This window comes from Dipodomys ordii, unplaced genomic scaffold (assembly GCF_000151885.1).
Source record: "Dipodomys ordii isolate 6190 unplaced genomic scaffold, Dord_2.0 Scaffold78, whole genome shotgun sequence".
NCBI classification, from domain to species: Eukaryota; Metazoa; Chordata; class Mammalia; order Rodentia; family Heteromyidae; genus Dipodomys; species Dipodomys ordii.
The window spans coordinates 515,437-528,611 of NW_012267294.1; positions in this window are offsets into that span (position 1 = coordinate 515,437).

Below are 13,175 nucleotides of genomic sequence, written 5' to 3' on the forward strand. Positions count from 1 at the left end.
CCTGTCCTGCCTGGGCTGGCTTTGAACCGTGATCCTCAAATCTCAGCCTCCTGAGTAGCTAGGATTATAGGCATGCGCCACCGGTGGGCACCCAGACATACACATATTTTGAGAGCATTGTTTGCAAGAAATTCAGTTTATAAGTTTAGAACCTGCTCTTATATTAATCAGTCCTATGTAAAAGGGAATACAAGGAAGTCTTTTCCTTGTTTCCAACAGTTTGACACTGATAGAAAAGGCAAGGCTAATTATGAAACAATAGAGGGCAGGCCACCAAACAGGCCCAAGACCTGTTTTGTATGACCCTAAAAGTGAGACTGCCTTATACTTCTTAAAAGGTTAAAGAGCAATGAATAATACATTACTTAGGCTTTATGTAGCTTACAAAGCATAAAATCTTTGCTACCTACCCTACACAGAAGGTTGTTACAAGAAATTGTGTCACATAAAATATTAGGTGACTGCAAATCAAAACCACAGTGACATATGGCTATATTCTCACTAGAATGACGGTTTTATTTTGTTTTTGTAAATAACCAAAAAGCAACAAGTGTTGGCAAGGATATGGAAAAATTATAACATGTATGCATTCATTGCTAGTAAGAATGTTAAGTGGCACAGCTGTCTTGGGAAAACAGTTTGGCAGTTTCTTAGAAAGTTAGGTAAAGTTGCCATATGACCCAACAATTTCATCCCTATGTGAATTGCCAAGAGAATTGGAAACATGTTCACCAAAAAAACTTGTGTGGAAATATTTATGACAATAAGAAGCTAGAGATGTGGCCCATTGGTAAAGCAAAGGCCTAGAAAGTGTGAGGCCCTGAGTTCAAACTTGCCAAAAAAGAAAAAAAGATAAAATAGAAACAACCCAAAATATCCATCAGCAGCTGAAAAATGCATGAGCAAATTGTTGTATAGCCATTTATGGTATATTATCCATAGATAGGAATGAGATATTAACATGTAATATGGACAAATGTTAAAATTGAAAGAAGCTAGACAAATGAAAGGCCACATAAATTGTATGATATTCTGATATATCGATGTAAATCTAGAGACAGATCTATGGGTAAATGTATAGAACAAAGTAGTTTAGTGATTGCCAGAGACAACTGGGAGAGTAAATGTGGAGTGTCTGCTAGAATAAAGGCATTCTTTTTAGGGTTATTAAAAAATATATATTGCAGTTACAAAGTAGTGATGGTTGTTATATAACCTTGTGAATATAATTTGGTTTACGTTTATATTTTGGGCAGTACTAGGGTTTGAATTCAGCATCTTGCTCTTGCTGAACAAGTACTGGAATACGGGTACTGAGCCATGGCCCCAGACCTTTTTGCTTTCATTTATGTATGTGTGTAGGTATTTATTTTTAATGGTGCTGGGATTTGAATTCTGGACTTAATGCTTGTTAGGCAGATCCTCTACTTGAGCCATGCCACTAGACCTTTTTGCTCTGGTTATTTTAGAGATTGGGTCTCACTTTTTGTCTGGGCTTTCCTGGACCATTATCCTCACATTTATGCTTCTACTTTAGGTGAGATAACAGGTGTGTATCACTACACATTTTTTTTCCCTAACTATCTTTAAACCTAGGTCCTCCCAAATCTCTACCTCCCATGTAGCTAGGATTATAGGTGTGAGCCACTGCTCTCCGCTTATTTCTCAGAGTCTTGTGTGCTTTTGCCCTGGCTGGCTTAAGACTATAATCACACCTCCAGCTTCTAAATAGTCAGGATAATATTGTGTTATACTCAGCCCTTTTAATATAATTTTTAAAAAAATCATTGACTAATATACTTTAATTTTAAAATTTTTATTATTATAAAGGTGATGTACACAGGGATTACAGTTATGTAAGTCAGGCAAAGAGTACCATTTCTTTTTGGACAATGTCATCCCTTCTCTTGCTCTCAGTTTTCCACCCCCCAACCCCCTCCCACAGGTTGTATAGTTCATATTCAACATAGTGTCCAATGAGTACCATTGCTGCATTTGTGAATAGTATACTTTAAAGTGGTAAATTTTATGTTATGTAAATTAAATCTTCAAAAAGAAAATGCAACCAGATATTCAGTAGTAAAAAATGAAGCAATAAGAGGTCAGGTAAAGACTGTATTTCAGCATGAGTTGCTAGATACCACTCTGAAATTAGGGCTTGGAAAGGGTATGAAAGATTTGTATAGATTAATGTATAGATAAACATTTCAGATCCTGTAAAGATGTGGTAAGATGCAAGAGGAAGGAAACAGGGCTAAATGGGCACATTAACTGACTAGGCCTGCCTTTGTATTCGCATTTTCATGGAATAAATGATGTATCATTCTACCCTGGGGCAAGAATTGTTTTTCTTTCTTTTTTCCTTTTTATTATGAGCCAGTACTAAGGCTGTCTACTATGATACTTTTAACAGGTTAATCACAGATTGTACATTTCTAATCCTAAGAGCTAAAATGTTCCAAAGTTTGGAAATGTTGAGTGATACCACAAATGGAATTACTTGGCCTTATGTAACAAGTCACAGAATACAGGAACACTAAGAATATTGTGTAAAATTATCTTCATTCTCTGTTTATAAATTATGTACATAAGTGAGTTTTTTTTTTTGGGTCCGGTCGTGGGGCCTGAACTCTGGGCCTGGGCGCTGTCCCTCAGCTCTTCGGCTCAAGGCGAGTGCTCTACCACTTGAGCCACAGCACCACTTCTGGCTTTTTTCTTTTTGCTTATGTGGTGCTGAGGAATCAAACCCAGGGCCTCATGCATTGCAAGGCAAGCGCTCTACCACTGAGCCACCTTCCCAGCCCCCATAAGTGAGTTTTATTTAAACTAAGTCACCCCTAAGATAACTCATTGTGTCTATGTAAATATTTTAGAATTAGAAAAAATAAACTGAAATTCAACACACTTTGATTTCAGGTATTTTAGATAAAGAGTACTCAACCTGAATAAAGATCTTAACAGCATATATTTTGAGGAATTTTAATGTATTTCATTTTAATTTATTTTAAATCATACATTCTGTGTATTGTTATTAAAAACAAAATCCCTTAAAATTGTTTTTTAAACTTGCACTTTAACCCCTGTGTACAGTATTTTCACAATAAAAAAATAAACTTGTATTTCACTCTTTATAAAGTTCTTATGAGTATTATCTTATTTGATCTTTTATGTCTATAAGTGGTACCTTTTTTTTTTCTTTTTTTTTGTCTTGGGGCCTGAACTCTGGGTCTGGGCACTGTCCCTCAGCTCTTCAGCTCAAGGCTAGTGCTCTACCACCTGAGCCACAGCGCCACTTCTGGCTTTTTTTCTGCTTATGTGGTGCTTAGGAATAGAATCCAGGGCCTCATGTATACAAGGCAAGCACTCTACCACTGAGCCACCTTCCCAGCCCCATTCTTACTTTAAAGATGAGAAAGAAGCTGGGTGCTGGTGGTTCCGCCTGTAATCCTAGCTACTTTAGGAAGCTGACATCTGAGGATCACAGTTCAAAGCCAGCCCCGGCAGAAAAGTCTGTGAGACTCTTATCTGTACTTTAAACATCAGAAAACCGGAAGTGGCGCTGTGGCTCAAGTGATAGAGCACTTGTACCTTGAGCTGAAGAGCACAGGGCCAGTGCCCAGGCCCAGTGTTCAAGCCCCCCATGACCAACAACTCCCCTGCCCCCCCAAAAGCACATTAGAGTGATTAGGAGTCAGAATGGGGGCACAGGACTCAGAAAGTCTAGATTCAAATCCTAGTTCTGCTCTTAACTAGTTGTGCGTGAATTTCATGAATTATTTGATCTTCTTAGTACTTTCTCTTGTGTAAAGCAGTGCTTATGATATCATAAAGTTGTAGTAAGTTGACAAAAAGTAAAATTCTTGGAATACTACACATAGTATGACTTTAATAAGTATCAAATTGTTAATGTTATTTATACATATGAAAGTTGAGTGAAGTTATTATGTTCAAAGTCTTTCAGCTGATATAGTTCAGCAGTTTAATACAGGTGTTCTGAATTCTACAGCTACTTGTTATCTATTTGCTTTTACTTGATTTTATTATATACTCTTATTTATTAGACATGAATCTGTTAACTTTCTAAATGTTCTTTTAAGTGACGAACAGACCATGTACTTCATATGTAAAAGAAAAAAAAACTTTTTCTTCCTAGCAAGTCTGTTGCTTTACTCTGTGGATATATAAACTATTTTTTAGCAATCAAAAACTAAATTATGTAGGAGAAATCTTAAGGGAAAATACAGACTTAATATAACTTTACAAGAATCAACTTGATTACTGATGGAAAAAAAAGACATCCCTGATAAAAGCCTCATGTTCTTAAGTGCTAAAACTCATTTCATTTTTGTTTAAAATACTCCCTATAGTTTATCAATAGATATAGCTTGTAGCTTGCTATATTATCTAAAATAGGCAATTTGGAAATTTTTTTTCTTTTTTTTTTTTGTGGGTCATGGGGCTTGAACTCTGGGCCTGGGTGCTGTCCTTGGGCTCTTTAGCACTCTGCCACTTGAGCCACAGCACCATTTCCAAAATTGGCAATTTGGAACTTGATATGGTGTATAAGATTTTATATATATATATATATATATATATATATATACACATTATACATTTTGCTTTTGATATAGTATAATAGGAAGAGATTGGAAATTTTCATAAAATAAAGCTTGATATTTACACATGAAAAAAATGAACTTTATGATAAAAGCAAAGTATCTGAGGGAAAATTTTTTGCTCAATTAAAAGTATTCTTGGTAAAAAGAACACACAAGTTAATAGGAAACCAATTTTTTTCCAAGGATAAATAAGAAAAATCATGCACAAAAAGAAAACATGAAATGGATATTTTATAGCCACTTTAATCTTGTTAATTGGAGAAATTTAAATTTTGGTTTTCCCTCCCCCTCCCCCCCCCCAATTACTGAGGCTTGAGTTCAGGACTTAACTCTCTTGCTTTAGCTTTTTCACTCAAGACTCAAACACTCAAGCCACCTCTCCACTTCTGGCTTTTTGGTGGCTAATTGGAGATAATAGTTTATAGATGGTGAAGCTCTGTGCTGTTAGGGAGACGGTAAAATGGAGCTCATGTATTCCTGATGGGACAGTAAATTGGTAAAAGCTATTACTCTGCATGAAAAGTATTAAAAATATTCCTTAAGTTTGATCTATACATTAATGTTCCATCTGAGAATGTAACTAAAAGGAATAAAACTGGGTGGGGGGTGGGTATTTGGGGTTGTGAACAGGTCACTTTGGAGGGTGAGACAGAAGGACCAGAGTTGAAGACTCTGGGCTACCTGACTCAAGAAAACATTTAAAAATATATGAATGGAGATTTATTGCAGCATTAATAGTAAATTATACCTAACCCAATTTCATGTTATAGGTTATCAGGTATATTGTATGGCTTTGCATTGAATGCTGTAGCAAAGATGTTGTGTTCCATTTGTTTACTTGTCCTGTCCTTGAATGCTTCAATTAGTTTCTTACATTCACCAGTATGTTCAAGAGTCATAGAAGGCTTTTGTTTTTCCAGAATAGGGAAATGCCCCATGCTATTCCTTTGCAGTTGCACATTCCACAGCCTTACTTTAGCCTCAAATGCTTTCACCTTTGAAAGCAGGAAGCTTAGAAGCTGATTGGGGTCCTGGGTTCAGCTCTCAGAGAAACTTGAAAACATTTGTATGAATACCAGGTCATACAGCCACAGCAAGTTTTTCCCTTCATCTCTATGAACTGCTTGGCTTCATCTCATAGTTTATAAAACCTCATGAACATATTTCCAAGTCTCAGCAACCACTCTTCACAGTAATAAGATTACCATATGGAATCAAAATCATTTAATAACACCTTAAACTAAGAGCTGTTAAACCTGCTTTTAACAAAATTGATGCTACTGTTGATAACACATTTTTGATATATAAGGACTATTGCAGAGACTTTCTTGGTATATAATTAAATCACTTGAATCAAGACAGAGATACAGGATTTCTTATTTTTGGTACCAGGTTTTGAGTTGAGTTCAGTGTCTTGCACTCTTGGTTCACTTTCTCATGCATAGCTGGCACTTTTATCACTTGAGCCTTTCTCTGAGCCATGCTTCCAGCATAGTGTTTGGCTGGTTAATTAGAGATGGAGCCTGGCAGTACTTTTCTGCCCTGGCTGGCTTCCAACCTAAGTCCTCACTTCCAGGTCTCATCACATCATCACAGATGTGAGCCATCAGTCCTCAGCAATTCAATTCTCTTTTGATAAATCCATTCAAGCCAACCATGGCTGGAGCTCCATCTGTAGTAAAGCCGCTTTTCATATAGTTAGCTCAATCTTTGCATTGATAAAACAAATTTTCTCAAGCCTTCACCTCTTGTCCATTTCTCTTAGAAAGATTGGCACTGCATCAACTTTTCTTTGTAGTTGCCATTTGTAGGATGTTACACCATGTATTTTTTTTTGTCTTTTTTTCTTTTTGGTAATGGGCATCAAACCCAGGGCAATGCACTTGCTAGGCAAGCATTTTGCCACTAAGCTACATCCCAGCCCACTATGTAAGTTTTGATAACTATTGTGTTGCCAGCAACTCAATCATTTTGCTTTGATCGCAGGTGTGATAATTAATCTTTTTTCCATATTTATTTACTTATTGTGAGGGGTTACAATTACATGGTCAAGATAATGAGTACATTTCTTATCAAGCATTGCTGCCTCCTCCTTTGTTTCCCCTTCCCATCCCTTTCCATCTCCCAACCCTCCACTCACCTCCACCTCGCTGATAATTCATCTTGAATTTCAAAAATGTCCAACATTTATATCATCAATTCTCGAAGTCTTTTTTGTGTACTGTGCCTTCATTAACCTTCATATGTGAAGATTATTGATTGTGGATATGTAGTTAAAGGTTGAATTAAAATTATCATCTTTGTTGCCATCATTGTCATCAGAGGCAAGGTCATCAACTTCAAGATCATCATCACATCATGTCATCTCATTACATCTCATTGTTACCTCATCACTGTAGTTTTGCCACAGTATGTTCACACTTCTTCAGTGTATGCATCCCAGCTTGCATGGCACTGACTGTCTTCTGAGTCACCACAATACAGACAGATGGACTACAGACAGCAGACAAGAAACATATATGTCTGTCCTATTCTGTACAAAGGTCTCCTGTCTGTCCTGTAGTGAACATTCTTATTATTATGATTCACTTAATAGAAATTTATGTTAGTATGAAAAGGCTAGATTACTGAATTTTGAGTCTTAGCCATGGTTGTTGTCTTGGCAGGACCAGACCACATTATTGCCCCATGGACCAGTGTGCCCCTTCCTGTGCATTTAAGAAGTTCTACCCTTTGACCAGGCGCCGGTGGCTCACACCTGTAATCCTAGCTACTCAGAAGGCTGAGATCTGAGGATCCAGGTTCAAAGCCAGCCCGGGCAGGAAAGATCTGAGACTCTTATCTCCAATAAACCACTCAGAGAACCGGAAGTGGTACTGTGTCTCAAGTGGTAGAGTGCTAGCCTTGAGCTGAAGAGCTCAGGGATAGCGCCCAGGCCCAGAGTTCAAGCCCCATGACCGACCAAAAAGAAAAGTTCTACCCTCTTCTCATTTCTTTTTTTTGGGGGGGAGGTGGGTCCAGTCGTGGGGCTGAACATCTGTTCCTGAACAGCTTATTGGCAGCCACTGCCATCTTCTTCATTGTCATTGTCATCATTTTTTTCCTCCTCCTCCTCCTCCTTCCTCTTTCTCCCCTCCTTCCCTTCCTCTTTCCCTTCCTCCCTCCTTCCCTTCTTCCTTCCTTCCTGCCTGCCTTCCTTCCTTCCTGCCTTCTCCTCCTCCTGTTTTTTGGTTTTATTTTTGAGAAATGTCGTTCATATCCTCTGCCTATGTTTTTTTCTTTCTAAAAACATTTTTATCCTCCTCAAATAGTTGTACAAAAGGGTTTAATTTTAATGTGTCTGTACAATGCATTTTATTAGTGTCATTCCTTCCATCATTGTCCCCCCTATTTTTGCCATGCCCACCCATCTCTTAGTCCATTTTCACATTCGTATATGGAGTAGTCCGACTGTATTTGCCCTTCTGCATGTTTTTTAATTAGGTTGTTTTTTAGTTTTAAATTGTAGGGATTTCTTTTCTTTTCTTTTCTTTTTTTTGGTCAGTCATGGGGTTTGAACTCTGGGCCTGGGTGCTGTCCCTCAGCTCAAAGCCAGCACTCCACCACTTGAGCCATGGCACCACTTCTGGTTTTCTGGTGGTTTATTGTAGATGAGTCTCCTGTACTTTCTTACCCAGGCTGGCTTTGAACTTTGATCCTCAGATCTCAGCCTCCTGAGTAGGATGACAGGCGTGAGCCACTGGTGCCCAGCATCCGTGCACTTTTTAAAAATAGTTATTATAGGGGCTGGGAAGGTGGCTCAGTGGTAGAGCGCTTGCCTTGCATACCTGAAGCCCTGGGTTCGATTCCTCAGCCCCACATAAGCAAAAAAAGAAAAAAGCCGAAAGTAGTGCTATGGCTCAAGTGGTAGAGCGCTAGCCTTGAGCTGAAGAGCTGAGGGACAGTGCCCAGGCCCAGAGTTCAGGCCCCACAACCAGACCCCCAAAAAAAAAAGTTACTATAAAGGTGATGTATAGAGGGGTTACAGTTACATAAGACAGGCAGTGAGTACATTTGTTTTTGGACACTCATTCTCTCCCAGTTTTTCCCTCCCATTCCCCACCCACAAGTTGTATAGTTCATTTTCAACATAGTATCTAATGAATACCACTGATGCATTTGTTCATTCTTTTCATGTGCTTTTAAAAATAATGTCTTTCTTTTTATTGCTGTGTAAAATATTCTGGAAATGTCAATCAGATCTAATTGATTGGTGATGATATTTGGTTCAACTATTTCCTTACAGATTTTTCTGCATGGTGCGTCTGTGATTTATTGACAGGGTATGAAATCTCCCAACTATAAAATAGGCTCATCTATTTTTCCTTGTAGTTTTATTAGTTTTGCCTTATGTATTTCTATACTTATATCTAAGAATTGTTATGTCTTGAAGAATTGGCTCCTTTGTAGTACCTCTTTTTAAAAAATATAACTTTATTTACTCTAAAGTCTATCTAAAATGAATATACCTAATCCAACTTTCTTTCTTTTTTATCTTTTTCTTTTTGTTGGTTGTGGGGCTTGCACTCAGGGCCTGGACACTGTCTCTGAGCCTCTTTGTGCCCAAGGCTAGTGCTCTACAACTTGAACCACTGTCTGGCTTTTGAGCGGTTCATTGGAAATAGAAGTCTCACAGGGACTTTTCTGTCTGGTCTGGTTTTAAACTGTGATCATCAGATCTCAGCCTCCTGAATAGCTAGGATTACAGACATGAGCCACCAGAGCCCAGCTTCAGCTTTCTTTTTATTAAAAGTAGCATGGTATATCTTTTTTCATCACCATAATTTTTTATTTTATTTGTGTATTTATATTGAAAGAATTTTTTCATAGACAACATATAAAGCTTTTATTTTTCATCTATTTAAATCTGCCTTTGACTAGTATATTTAAAACATTGACATTTATAGTGATTATTGATATAGTTGGATTAATTCCAGCTGTAGTTACTGTTTTCTCTTAGTTGTCCCTGTTCTTTTTTTTTTTTTCATTCCTTCTGTTGTTTCTGCATTCTGGTTTTGAGTGTTTTGTATTTTATACTTCCTTTTTTTTGTACTAATCCTGGGGTTTGAACTCAGAACCTGAATGGGCTGTCCCTGAGTTTTTTTGCCCAAGGTTAGTGCTCTACTACTTGAACCACAGGTCCACTTTTGGCTTTTTTTAGTTAATTGGAGATAAGAATCTCACCAACTTTCCTGCCTGGGTTGGCTTCGAACCTCAGTCCTTAGATCTCAGCTTCCTGAGGATTAAAGGGGTAAGCCACTGATGCCCAGCATATTTCATCTTTTCTCTTTGTCATATTCATTATGCTACTTTTAAGCTTTTTTAGTGATTGCCCTTAGATTTACAATATACATTTATTACTAACACAAGTCTTCTTTCAAATAACATTATGCTTTTTTATAGGTAGTGCTAGTTATCCTGAAAGTCATTGTCTTCACTTAATCCATATGCTATAATCACATAATTAATTATTGTGATTATTGTAATAAGATAAGAAAAATGAAATGAAAATTTATGATTAAACTCATTTTCCTTTCTGAAGAATTCGCCTTCACATATTCTTGCAAGGCAGAAAAATTCCTTCAATTTTTGTTGAATCAGCATGGGTCTGTCCTTCATTTTGCAGGAGAATTGACCTGGAAGCAGAGTCATATAGTCTGGCTGGCTTTTTCTTTCAACGGTTAAAACAATTTATTTCATATTCTTGCTTAACTTGCTTTCTGATGTAATTTTTATCCTTATTCCTCTTTTCCTCTGTCTTCTTTCAACATTTTCTTTATGTGTTTAATTTTCTGTAGTTTAAATGTATGCCTAGGTGTAGGTATTTTAGTATTTATTAGTGTTCCCTGAACTTCCTGAGTCTGTGGTTTGGTATTTAACCTCCGTGTGTGTGTGTGTGTGTGTGTGTGTGTGTGTGTCTGTGTGTGTGTCTGTGTGTGTCTGTGTCTATGTATGTGTCTCCATGGTTTTGCTCCCCTATCCTTAGCTCCTCTCTCCTTTTGACCCTGTCATCAAAATTTATGTGGAAACTAACTAATTCTTACCACATCCACTGCAGCTGCTCTGGTCCATGTTGTCTTTGGTTGTTGCTGTTGTCTCCAAATTTTTCTTCCTGCCTCTGCTCTTGAGCTCTTCTTTCATAGCAAGAGAGTTTTAACATTTTTCAGCAGAAACTGGTCATCTTCTGTTCAGAATCATCAGTGGCTTCTTATTATACTACGTAAAGGTAGTCTTTACCTTGACCTAAAAGATTAAGTTTAACACCTTGTTTCATGTCTTACCTTACCTCCTTACTAATCAACCCCTCGTTGCTCTCAGATTACAGTTGTCATCTGTGTTCAGAAAGTCACCAAGTATCTAAAGGCTTTCTATCTACCCTCCTCAGATTTCTGTTTTATTCTATAATTTTCTAAGTCTGCTTAAATATCACTATGAAAGGATGAAACCACATGCTCCATGAATTCTGTTCCTTTCTCCTACTTGATTGTTCTCCAAAACACTTGGGTTTAAGTGTATTTTTTCAATGCTAAGATTAAGGGCCTTTAGTGTGCTAGCCAATAGTTCTATCAGTGAGCTACATCCTCAAACCCTCTCTAAAATTCTTTTCCAGCTGATTTGTTTCTTTAGCAAGAGAAAGCATAGGCTACACTGGAAAAAAATGAAAGAAGGCCACTTTGTCTGGAGCACTTAGAATAAAGCAGTAACTTATCAGATGAGGCTAGAGTAAGATTTGGGGATCAAACTACATAGACCCTTTTGTAATATTTTAATATTTATCCTTGTTAATATTTTAGTGTTTATCCTTCTTAATATTTTAGTATTTATCCTTAAGAGCAATGGCAACTGAAATATCTTAACTGTAAGGAATAGGGAGATTACTAGTGTGATTTTTTGTTGTTGTTGTTGGGCGGGGGGGGGGGGGGGGGGGAGTGTCAGTTATAGGGCTTGGACTCAGGGCCCTGCTGCTGCGCTGACTTTTTTACTCAAAGCTAGCGCTCTATCACTTTGAGCCACAGATCCACTTCTGGTTTTTGAGTGGTTAATTAGAGATAAGAATCTCATGGGTGCTTTTCTGCTTTGGCTGGCTTCAACCCATGATCCTTAGATCTTAGCCTCCTGATTTGGTTGGATTACAGACATGAGCCACTGGTGTCCCGCTTTAAATTTTTTATTTTGTAAAGATTATTCTAGCTTCCTTATGGAGCCTGTGGAGGGGGAAAGATTGGGTATGACAGGGAGATTCAGGAGTCAGCTTTTAGCAAGTTACTTAGTCTGAAAGAGTTGATGGCCATATAAAAAGAATATTTGGGTGAGGCACTCGTGATTTATGCCTGTAATCCCAGCTACTCAGGAGTCTGATATCTGAAGGTTATGGTTCATAGCCAGCCAGGGAAAGTCCATGAGACTCTTTATCTCCAATTAACTATAAAACTGAAATAGAGATTCTTTCAAGATAGCCATTTATAAACATCCAAGGGCATCAAACTTGTATCTGGCCAAGCTGATAGATTTAAAGCTTTTAAAGCAAGCAGCTTATAAACAGAGATTCTGATTGTAATCCTTCCTTCCTTCCTTCCTTCCTTCCGTCCGTCCTCCCTCCCTTCCTTCCTTCCTTCCTTCCTCCCTCTCTCTCTCTCTCTCTCTCTGATTCTGTCTGTCTCTCTCTCTCTCTTTCTTGCCTGCCTGACTTCCTGCCTTCCTTTCCAGTATTAAGGCTTAAACTCAGGGGCTGAGCTCAGCTTTTTTCTTGCCTTCTTGCCTTCCTGACTTCCTTTCTTTGCAGAATTAAGGCTTAAACTCGGGGACTGAGCTCAGCTTTTACAGTCAAGGCTGGAACTCTACCACCTGAGACATCATGATCTTCAGATCTCAGCCTCCTGAGTAGCTAGGATGATAGTGTGGGCCACTGGTACCCAGCTCTAACTGTGATTTTCTAATGTAACTTTTTTAAACTTCCTTTATTCTATCAGTTATAAAAATTAACTGATACAGAAAAAAAGTTTAGTCAGCTTGAGAGAAAAGAAAACCCAAATGTCACACATGAGAACAGGTAGCTCCTCTGGGAGGAACCAGGATACAATAAGTAAAGAGCACTGCAACTTAGAGCAAAAGCCATGTGGAAAAGGGTATGCCAAGTGTCTGATAGCCTCAGGTGTGAAACCAAATCATTACGTTACTTAGCCCTTCTCCAGAAAGAGGTACTGGGATACGGGAAAGGGATTGTTTTTAGTGATACAGCCATATTTTATCAGGGAGATTGACAAAACAGGAAGTTTAAAATGAATTTTTCCATCTGACTTTATTCCCAGATACTTTTTTTTGTTTTGTTTTTCTTAAAAAATCGGTACACTCAAAATGCTTAAATAGGGATACAGGTTGACCCATTGTAACAATGAGATGTACAAGATGCTATGTTAAAAACAAACTTTACCACTTGGAGGAGGGGGTAGTTGTAGAGGTGGGAAGGAAGGGATGGTAGGGGGAAAACAAAGGAGGAGACAACAATGCTCCATAGGA